This window comes from Cervus elaphus, chromosome 8, assembly GCF_910594005.1.
Source record: "Cervus elaphus chromosome 8, mCerEla1.1, whole genome shotgun sequence".
NCBI classification, from domain to species: Eukaryota; Metazoa; Chordata; class Mammalia; order Artiodactyla; family Cervidae; genus Cervus; species Cervus elaphus.
The window spans coordinates 28,166,550-28,176,654 of NC_057822.1; the positions used below are offsets into that span (position 1 = coordinate 28,166,550).

Sequence of the window (10,105 nt, forward strand, 5' to 3'; positions counted from 1 at the left end):
ATATTCTTGCCTCCTTTGTCAAAGATAAGGTGTCCATAGGTGTGTGGATTTATCTCTGGGCTTTCTATTTTGTTCCATTGATCTATATTTCTGTCTTTGTGCCAGTACCATACTGTTTTGATGACTGTAGCTTTGTAGTATAGTCTGAAGTCAGGCAGGTTGATTCCTCCAGTTCCATTCTTCTTTCTCAAGACTGCTTTGGCTATTTGAGCTTTTCTGTATTTCCATAGAAACTGTGAAATTATTTGTTCTAGTTCTGTGAAAAATACTGTTGGTAGCTTGATAGGGATTGCATTGAATCGGTAGATTGCTTTCAGTAGTATACCCATTTTCACTATATTGATTCTTCCAATCCATGAACATGGTGTATTTCTCCATCTATGTGTGTCTTCTTTGATTTCTTTCATCAGTGTTTTATAGTTTTCTATACATAGGTCTTTTGTTTCTTTAGGTAGATTTATTCATAAGTATTTTATTCTTTTCATAGCAATGGTGAATGGAATTGTTTCCTTAATCACTCTTTCTGTTTTCTCATTGTTAGTGTATAGGAATGCACGGGATTTCTGTGTATTAGTTTTATATCCTGAAACTTTACTATATTCATTGATTAGCTCTCATAATTTTCTGGTGATGTCTTTAGGGTTTTCTATGTAGAGGATCATATCATCTGCAAACAGTGAGAGTTTTACTTCTTCTTTTCCAATCTGGATTCCTTTTTTCTTCTTTGATTGCTGTGACTAAACTTTCCAAAACTATGTTGAATAGTAGTGGTGGGAGTGGGCACCCTTGTCTTGTTCCTGACTTTAGGGGAAATGCTTTCAATTTTTCACCATTGAGGATAATGTTTGCTGTGGGTTTATCATATATGGTTTTTATTATGTTGAGGTATGTATCCTTCTATGCCTGCTTTCTGGAGGGTTTTTATCATAAATATGTTGAATTTTGTCAAAGGCTTTCTTTGCATCTATTGAGATAATCATATGGTCTTTATCTTTCAATTTGTTAATATGGTGTATCACATTGACTTGCAAATATTGAAGAATCCTTGCATCCCTGGGATAAAGCCCATTTGGTCATGATGTATCATCTTTTTAATATGCTGTTGGATTCTGTTTGCTAGAATTTTGTTGAGGATTTTTGCCTCTATGTTCATCAGTGATATTGGTCCATAGTTTTCTTTTTCTGTGGCATCTCTGTCTGGTTTTGGTATTAGGGTGATGGTGGCTTCATAGAATGAGTTTGGCAGTTAACCTTCCTCTGCAATTTTCTGGAAGCGTTTGAGTAGGATAGGTGTTAGCTCTTCTCTAAATTTTGATAGAATTCACCTGTGAAGCCATCTGGTCCTGGGCTTTTGTTTGTTGAAAGATTTTTTATTACAGTTTTGATTTCCATGCTTGTGTTAGGTTTGTTAAGATTTTCTATTTCTTCCTGGTACAGTTCTGGAAGGTTACACTTTTCCAAGAATTCGTCCATTTCTTCCAAGTTGTTCATTTTATTGTCATATAGTTGCTGATAGTAGTCTCTTATGATCCTTTGCATTTCTGTGTTGTCTGCTGGGATTTCTGCATTTTCAGTTCTAATTTTGTTGATTTGATTCTTCTCCCTGGCTAATGGTTTGTCTATTGTATTTATCTTCTCAAAGAACTAGCTTTTAGCTTTGTTGACTTTTGCTATAGTCTCCTTCATTTACTTCTCATTTATTTCTGCCCTAATTTTAATTATTTCTTTCCTTCTACTAACCCTGGGGTTCTTCATTTCTTCTTTTTCTAATTGCTTTAGCTGTAACATTAGGTTATTTATTTGATTTTTCTCTTGTTTCTTGAGGTAAGCTTGTATTGCTATGAACGGTCCCCTTAGCACTGCTTTTACCGAAGCCCATAGGTTCTGGGTTGTCGTGTTTTCATTTTCATTTGTTTCTATGCATATTTTGTGTTTTTTTTTTTTTTTTTTATTCCTTCTGTGATTTGTTGGTTATTCAGAAGTGTGTTCAGCCTCCACATGGTCGCATTTTTAATAGTTTTTTTTTCCTGTAGTCGACATCTAATCTTACCACATTGTGGTCAGAAAGGATGCTTGAAATGATTTCAACTTTTTTGTATTTACCAAGGCTAGATTTATGGCACAGGATGTGATCTATCCTAGAGAATGTTGTGTGTGCACTTGAGAAAAAGGTGAAATTAATTGTTTTGGGGTGAAATGTCCTATAGATATCAATTAGGTCTAACTGGTCCATTGTATCATTTAAAGTTTGTGTGTCTTTGTTAATTTTCTGATTAGTTGATCTAGCCATAGGTGTGAGTCGGGTATTAAAGTCTCCCACTATTATTGTGTCACTGTTAATTTCCCCTTTCATACTTGTCACAATGTCTTACATACTGTGGTTCTCTTATGTTGGGTGCATATATATTTATAATTTTTCTATCTTCTTCTTGGGTTGATCCTTTGATCATTATGTAGTGTCCTTCTTTGTCTCTTTTCACAGTCTTTATTTCAAAGTCTATTTTATCTGATATGAGTATTGCTACTCCTGCTTTCTTTTGGTCTCCATTTGCATGAAATATCTTTCTCCAGCCCTTCACTTTCAGTCTGTATGTGTCCCTTGGTTTGAAGTGGATCTCTTGTATACAGCATATATAGGGGTCTTGTTTTTGTATCCATTCAGCCAGTCTTTGTCTTTTGGTTGGGGCATTCGACCCAATTACATTTAAGGCAATTATTGATAAGTATGATCCTGTTGCCATTTACTTTGTTGTTTTGGGTTCAAGTTTATAAACCTTTTCTGTGTTTCCTGTCTAGAGAAGATCCTTTAGCATTTGTTGAAGAGCTGGTTTGGTGGTGCTGAATTCTCTCAGCTTTTGCTTATCTGTAAAGCTTTTCATTTCTCCTGCATATCTGAATGAGATCCTTGCTGGGTACAGTAATCTGGGGTGTAGGTTTTTCTCTTTCATCACTTTAAGTATGTCCTGCCATTCCCTTCTGGCCTGAAGAGTTTCTATTGAAAGATAAGCTGTTATCCTTATGGGGAACCCCTTGTGTGTTCTTTGTTGCTTTTCCCTTGCTGCTTTTAATATTTGCTCTGTGTTTGATCTTTGTTAATTTGATTAATATGTGTCCTGGGGTGTTTCACCTTGGATTTATCCTGTTTGGGACTCTCTGGGTTTCTTGGACTTGGGTGGCTATTTCCTTCCCCGTGTTAGGGAAGTTTTCAACTATTATCGTCTCAAGTATTTTCTCAAGCCCTTTCTTTTTGTCATCATCTTCTGGGACTCCTATGATTCAAACGTTGGGGTGTTTAACATTGTCCCAAAGGTCTCTGGGGTTGTCGTCATTTCTTTTTTTCCCTCTCTGCTTCACTTATTTCCACCATTCTATCTTCCACCTCACTTATCCTACCTTCTGCCTCAGTTATTCTACCGTTGGTTCCCTCCAGAGTGCTTTTGTTCTCAGTTATTGCATTATTCATAATTGATTTGACTTTTTTATTTCTTCTAGGTTCCTGTTAAACATTTCTTGCATGTTCTTAATCCTTGTCTCTAGTCTATTTACCTGTAACTCTATTTTGTTTTCAAGATTTAAGAACATCTTTACTATCATTATTCTGAATTATTTTTCAGGTAGACTCCCTATCTTCTCCTCTTTGGTTTGGTTTGGTGGGCATTTATCATGTTCCTTTACCTGCTGAATATTTCTCTTCCTTTTCATTTTGTTTAGATTGCTGTGTTTGGGGTGGCCTTTCTGTAGGCTAAGTTTGTGATTCCTCTTTATTGTGAAGCTTGCTCCCTGTAAGTGGGGTTGGTCTAGTGGCTTGTCAAGGTTTCCTGCCTGGTTAGCAGAGCTTGAGTCTGTGTTCTGGTTGGTGAACTGGATCTCTTCTCTCTGGAGTGCAATGAAGTGTCCGTGTCCAGTAGTAAGTTCTGGGGTGTCTGTGGGTTTGGCATGGCTTTGGGCAGCCTGTCTTTTAATGCTCAGGGCTGTGTTCCTGCATTGCTGGAGAATTAGCATGGTACGTCTTGCTCTGGAACTTGTTGGCTCTTAAGTGGAGCTTGGTTTCAGTGTAGGTATGGAGGCTTTTGGATGAGCTCTTGTCTATTAATGTTCCCTGGAATCAGGAGTTCTCTGGTGTTCTCAAGTTTTGGATTTAAGTCTCCTGCCTCTGACTTTCAGTTTTATTCTTACAGTAGTCTCAAAGACTTCTCCATCCATACAGCACAGATGATAAAACATCTAGGTTACTGGTGAAAAGATTCTCCGCAGTGAGGGACACTCAGAGAGGTTCACAAAGTTACATGGAGAAGAGAAGAGGGAGGTGGGAGATAGAGGTTACCAGGAGGAGTCAAAACGGGAGAGCGCAATCTAGCCAGTAATCAATTCCCTATGCATTCTCCACAGTCTGGAACACCCAGAGAGGTTCACAGAGTTGCACAGAGAAGAAAAGGAGGAGGAGGGAGATAGAGGTGACCAGGTGGAGAAGAGGGGGAAGTCAAAAGGGGAAAGACCAATCTAGCCAGTAATCAGTTCCCTAGGTGTTCTCCACAGCCCAGAACACCCAGAGAGATTCACAAAGTTAAGCAGAGAAGAGAAGGGGGAGGGAGGAGATAGAGGTGACCTGGGGGAGAAAGGGGAGAGTCAAAGGGGGAGAGAGCAATCAAGCCAGTAATCACACCCCTAAGTGAAAAAAGATACTGAAAATTAGATCCTTAAAGGTACAAAATTGATAACAAATACCAAAAAGCAAAGATTAAAAATCTAGAGTGGAGGTTAGACTCTCAAAAATACAATATTAAAAATACAAAACAAAATCAATCACAACAATTATAAAAAATATATATATGAAATTTGCTTTTAAAATAGGGGTTTTTTTTTTGCAAGGTAATAGTAAGTTATAAAAATGAAAATTAAAGGAGTAATAAAGAACTTAAAAATAAAAAAATGATAATAGTAAAAATATATCTAGGACTTTCTCTGGAGCTGTTGTGGGCAGTGTGGGGTCAGTTCAGTTTCAGATAGTTCCTTGTTCCACCTTGTACTTGTTCTCAAGGTCTAATAGGCCCCTTCCAATGCTTAGTCAATGTTAACTAACGGGTTTTAATCTCTTGCACCTGTCACTTCCAGCGAGGTTCCCTCTTCTTTGTTTATTTTGGCTTTCTCTTTTTGCATGTCTCTTCAGTGTCTAATTTCCACTCTGACACAAAGGGGGTAAGGTGGTCACTTATTTAGGCTCACTTGTTCAGTTGTGCTGTGGAGAGGGAGGAACGCTGCAAACAAATACACTGGCGTGTGGGGGGAGTGCTCGCAGTGTCTGGACCACACTGGGTTTGCCCCTGCTCACGGCAGCATGTGCTTTCCAGGTCTACACTGCTCAGGCACCAGGGTGCTCTGCAGGGGAACTGTCCAAAGCGGGCCCTGCGTTTCGTGTACTTCCCAGGTCTAAGCTGCTCAGGTTCAGGTTCTTGGGTACTCCGCAAGGGCACAGACTCAGTTGGGTGTGCATTTTGTGCCCTTCCCAGGTCCGAGCAGCTCAGGTGACCAGGTGCTTGGTGAGTGCACTGTCCCAGGTGGGCCGTGTGTCTTAATCACCTCCCCGGTCCAGCCGCTCGGTTTCCCAGGTGCGCAGCAAGAGCACCATCTCAGGTGTGCCGTGTGTCTCCTCTAGGGAGCTGATCTCCGGCTGCGATCCTCCTGGCAGATGTCAACCATCCAGGATCACAGGAAGACGTGGTTAGCAACTGGGAGCCTGCTCACAGTTTGGTGGAGGATGCCAGTCTCTGGGGCCAAGATTGGATTGCCCCTTGCCTTCTGGCTCTGGCTGTCGCACACCTGCCTCTCTGCCTCCAGTAGGGGAGGAGCCTGTACGCAGCTGGCTAGCTCTCCTTTGGTATTTGCTCAATCCTTTGTTCTGGAGCCCACCAGGCTGCAGGTTGGGTTAGGTTAGAGCCTTTCGCGGGAAAGTTTTTTTTTTCCTCTCTGGCTATCCCACAGTTTGGGTTGCTATCTCATGTTAGCTCCCTCAGATTGTCCTCAGGGCATTCTGGCCCAGTCCTTACCGTAAAGCATGCAGCCCGCGCCTCCCTGTCCAGTCCCCCAATCACTGGTGTCGGATGCGTGCCTGCGACTGGGCTACTTCTCCGCTGGGAGTTGCAGTTAGGCGCGTATTCTGTGGGGGTTTTTTTTTTTTCTCCCGGTTATGTCGCCCTCTGAGATTCCAAAACTGTCCACAGACCCGCCAGTGAGAGGGTTTCTTGTTGTTTGGAAACTTCTCCTTCACGACTCCCTCCCCAGGACGGGTCTCCATCCCTAACTCTTTTGTCTCTCTTTTCATGTTTTATATTTTGTCCTACCCCCTTTCGAAGAGAATGGGCTGCCTTTCTGGGTGCCTGGTGTCCTCCACCAGCATTCAGAAGTTGTTTTGTGGAAGTTGCTCAGTATTCAAATGATCTTTCGATGAATCTGTGGGAGAGAAAGTGGTCTCCCTGTCCTATTCCTCTGCCATCTTGGGACCACCCCAATTTAAAGTTTTTATACACAGAATAACACACTACAGTAAAATTTGGAAGCATAAGAGATATGACACTCTCTACCCCTTTTTTTGTAAGGTCAGTTTTAGAAGAGTTCATTTGGAAGTTAAGAATCTGGAAATTGATTCTTCTAAAACTGTATGTGGGGCTTCCCTTGTTTTCCAGTGCTTAAGACTGAGCTTCCACTGCAGTGGGGCTCAAGTTTGATTTCTGATCAGAAAGATTCCCTGAAGAAAGAAATGGCAACCCACTCTGGTATTCTTGCCTGGGAAATCCCATGGACAGAGGAGCCTGGCAGGCTACAGTCCACGAGACAGGAAAGAGTCGGATAGGATTGAGCAGGAAAGTTCCCTCCAAACCCAGCTCAGGTCTGTCAGACTGTTTCCAATTCTCTTTTCAGGCCTTGCTGTATCTTTACTAAAGATACTTTGTATCTGGAAGGTCCTCTGACCTCTTTATCCCCAGAAAACATTTGATAATTTTTCAATGCTACATTCAGTCCAATCAATAGAGCTGGTAACTTTTGGGAACTAAGGGGGGGTGGTTTTCATACAAACAGTACTTCAGTATTTATTGCAAATAACTAAGGATGGAATGGAACACTTTCCCAAAGGGTCCCCCCTGCTACTTGTTGACTGCCTAAATCAACAGCTAATTAAGTTAAGGAAGATGAAATCTGGAGTATCTGAGTAGGTAGGAGTAACTCCCCAAGGAAGGAAGCATTAAAACATTCCCTGAGGGGGGGGGGGGGGGGACATTTCCTAGATGCAGAATGGAAATGTGAAGATAATAGAGTTTTCCAAATAAATTTGGGTTAAATATTTTTCTAATGTTTTATTAGAACACACACCACACAATATGACAAATGCTGTTTTCATGCTTAAAATTTCCCCTAAACTCTGTGCAAACACGCCTGCCCTGTGCACCCCTGTATCCCCCAGTGCCTTCCATAATGCCCTGGCTCACTATGTATTTGTGGATGTTTATTAAAAATTGTTGGATGATTAAAGGAAGTAATGGATTGATGAACACATGAAGAGTTAAATTCTCTACAGTTAGGGAAAGTATTTCTCTATATAGACAGTGAAGATGGGGAAGTTAAAAGCGGGGTATTCATGTTAAATTCAGCCGTGAGGCCTGAGAGGAGCTTGGGCTCACCCTAAAGCGAGGGGAATTGAAACTATAGCGGGGCGGGAAAGGAGGCTCGGAGGCCTACGGTGAAATGATGCTGCAGGGATCGGGGAACCAGAGGAGCGGCGACTAAGTTCACTGGGCGCGGCGGGAAAGGGGGCAAGGAAGGGTGCAGAGGGGTTCCGAGGAGGCGCGAAGACCTGGCAGGGTAGGAGGCCGCGGATCCCTCTCCTCCCAGGTGATGGAGAGGTGGCTGGCAGGAAGCAGGGCTGAGACAGGAGCGGCCAGAGGGCTGGAAGCCGCGTCAAAAGGCCCGGGACAGAAGGGGCGGGAGAGTCGAGCCGGCAGAGGGTCGTTGCCCCGGCTCCGCGGCCACACTTACCCAGCGGACTCAGCTTCGCCGCAGCTGGGCGCCGGCTTCGCGCTGCTTCCTCCCTCCGCCTGCGGGCGAGCGGGCGGCCTCAGGCGCCCCTAGCAACCACGCACGGCCACGCGACCCGCGCTCTCAGCCGCCGGCGCGACTGCCACCAGACACGCACTGCGCGCGCCCCCAGCGGACGCACCGAGGGCCTGAAGGGGCGATCCCAGCGGGAGGGAGGCAGGCGCGCGGAATCTCGGGGTTTAATGGAGCTTGGAAAGACGGCCGTCACAGGGCTCGCGCACGCGCAGCCGCTTCAACGCGGGTGGGACTCGCAGAGCGGAATTCTGGGAGATGTAGTCTCAAGGTTAAAGCCCTGAAAGGCTACGTTCCGGCACGCCGGGATCCTCTATACTTTGATTCAACCTAACCCCTACGGACTCTTTCTTTGGCCGTGCCTTAATTTGCTCCTCTAAAACCAAAGAACTCAGACTTCATTAAATAATTTTCCTGTAGTACTTTCCAGTTAAAAGCCTTTGAGTTTGACCCCAGGAAAGAAGAGATAGCCAGATTCGCTATGCTTCGCTCTACCTACCTTCCCCTAACCCCAACCCAAGCAGCAGGCTCCAATTACAATCACCTGCTTTCTGAGCTTCAAGTGTGAACATTAGGAAACACTGACTCAATTAATTATCTCTCCAGGCAAGATAGATTGTGACCCCTCAGACTCAGATGTCCCTGGTTCTAACGAATTCGGAGATCTCAAAAGAACTGAAGGGCGAAAAGAGCTTTTCTAAATAGTCTTCTACAGAAATAATGGGAACAATAAGAGATGAAACTAATTTAAGAAAAGCAATCTGAGCCACAGCAAAGATGCTTAATAAATAATTGATTCAAGCAACAGTCATTGATCAGCTATAAATTATATCTCATGATGTGATGCAATTTGAACTACACAGTAACATTAGGAAGTAGTATATTTTTGTCTAAAAATCAGTTGAATCTGAATCCAATCAAGCTTTTGGCTCCAACTTCCAGTTTATAGGAAATAAAGAGAAACATTGTCACAAGAAGGCCATCTGACAAATTCAGAATGTAGGCCAATGTATGAAGGAATGACCTCATTTCTTCAACAAATTCAGAGTATAAAAAAAGAGTGAGGTTTCCTATGTTGTAAGATACTTAAGAGACGTAATCACATCAATGAGTGGACCTTGTTTAGATACTGATTCAAATAAGCCAACTGCAATTGTCTTTTGAGACAATAGAGAAATCTGAATATAGACAGGGGACATTAAGAACATAGATAACGTTAAGAAATCATTATTAAGTTTTTTTTAGTTTACTGAATGGTGACAACCCCCCTCCCACCAATATATCCTTGTCTTAATTCCAGGAACCTGTAAATATTACCTTATTTGGCAAAATATGTGATTAATGATTTTGAGATGATCTTGAAAGGATTAATAAATTTTCCTGGATTATCTGGGTGGGCCCTAAATCCAATAAGAAGAATCCCTAGTGAGGCAGAAAGAGATGGGACAGACACAGAGAAGATACAGAAAAAAATGGAGAGGCAACTTGTCACCAAGAAGGTAGAGATCAGAGCTAAGTAGAATGCCTGGGGGCACCAGAAGGTGGAAGAGACAAGAATGGATTCTTCCTTAGAATCTTCTGAGGAAATGGGGTTCTTCAGACAAACTGATTTCAGAATTCTGGCTTCTAGAACCATGAGAGAATTTGTTGTTTTAAGTCACCAAATTTGTGGTAATGTGTTGGCAGCCACAGGATGGATATTGTGACATTATTTAAGAAGATATCCTTATTTTTTACCAGATACTTTAAGGTATTAAACGACATGATGCCAAGGAGTTGCCTCTGTGTGTGTGTGTGTGTGTGTGTGTGTGTGTGTGCGTGTGCGCACGCGCTTGTGCTTTAAAATACTACAGCAAACACTGTAGTAGCAATGAGCACACCTAACACCCAGGTCTTAGTTTCTAATATCACTCCATTACCAGGAACCAGGGCTTCCCTGGTGGTAAAGAATCCACCTGCAATGTGGGAGACCTGGGTTCAATCCCTGGGTTGGGAAGATTCCTTG

At 42.7% G+C, this 10,105-nt stretch overlaps 1 protein-coding gene across 1 annotated transcript in view; it reads right to left on the bottom strand.

Annotated features, from left to right (window-relative positions):
* The window catches only part of TTLL4 (tubulin tyrosine ligase like 4), a 31,235-nt gene extending 22,941 nt beyond the window's left edge, over nt 1-8,294 (bottom strand). The window contains exon 1 of the mRNA XM_043910028.1: nt 8,029-8,294. The gene's annotated coding sequence lies outside the window, so the exon portion shown is untranslated. The remainder of the gene's footprint in view (nt 1-8,028) is intronic.
* Nucleotides 8,295-10,105: the final 1,811 nt, after the last annotated feature.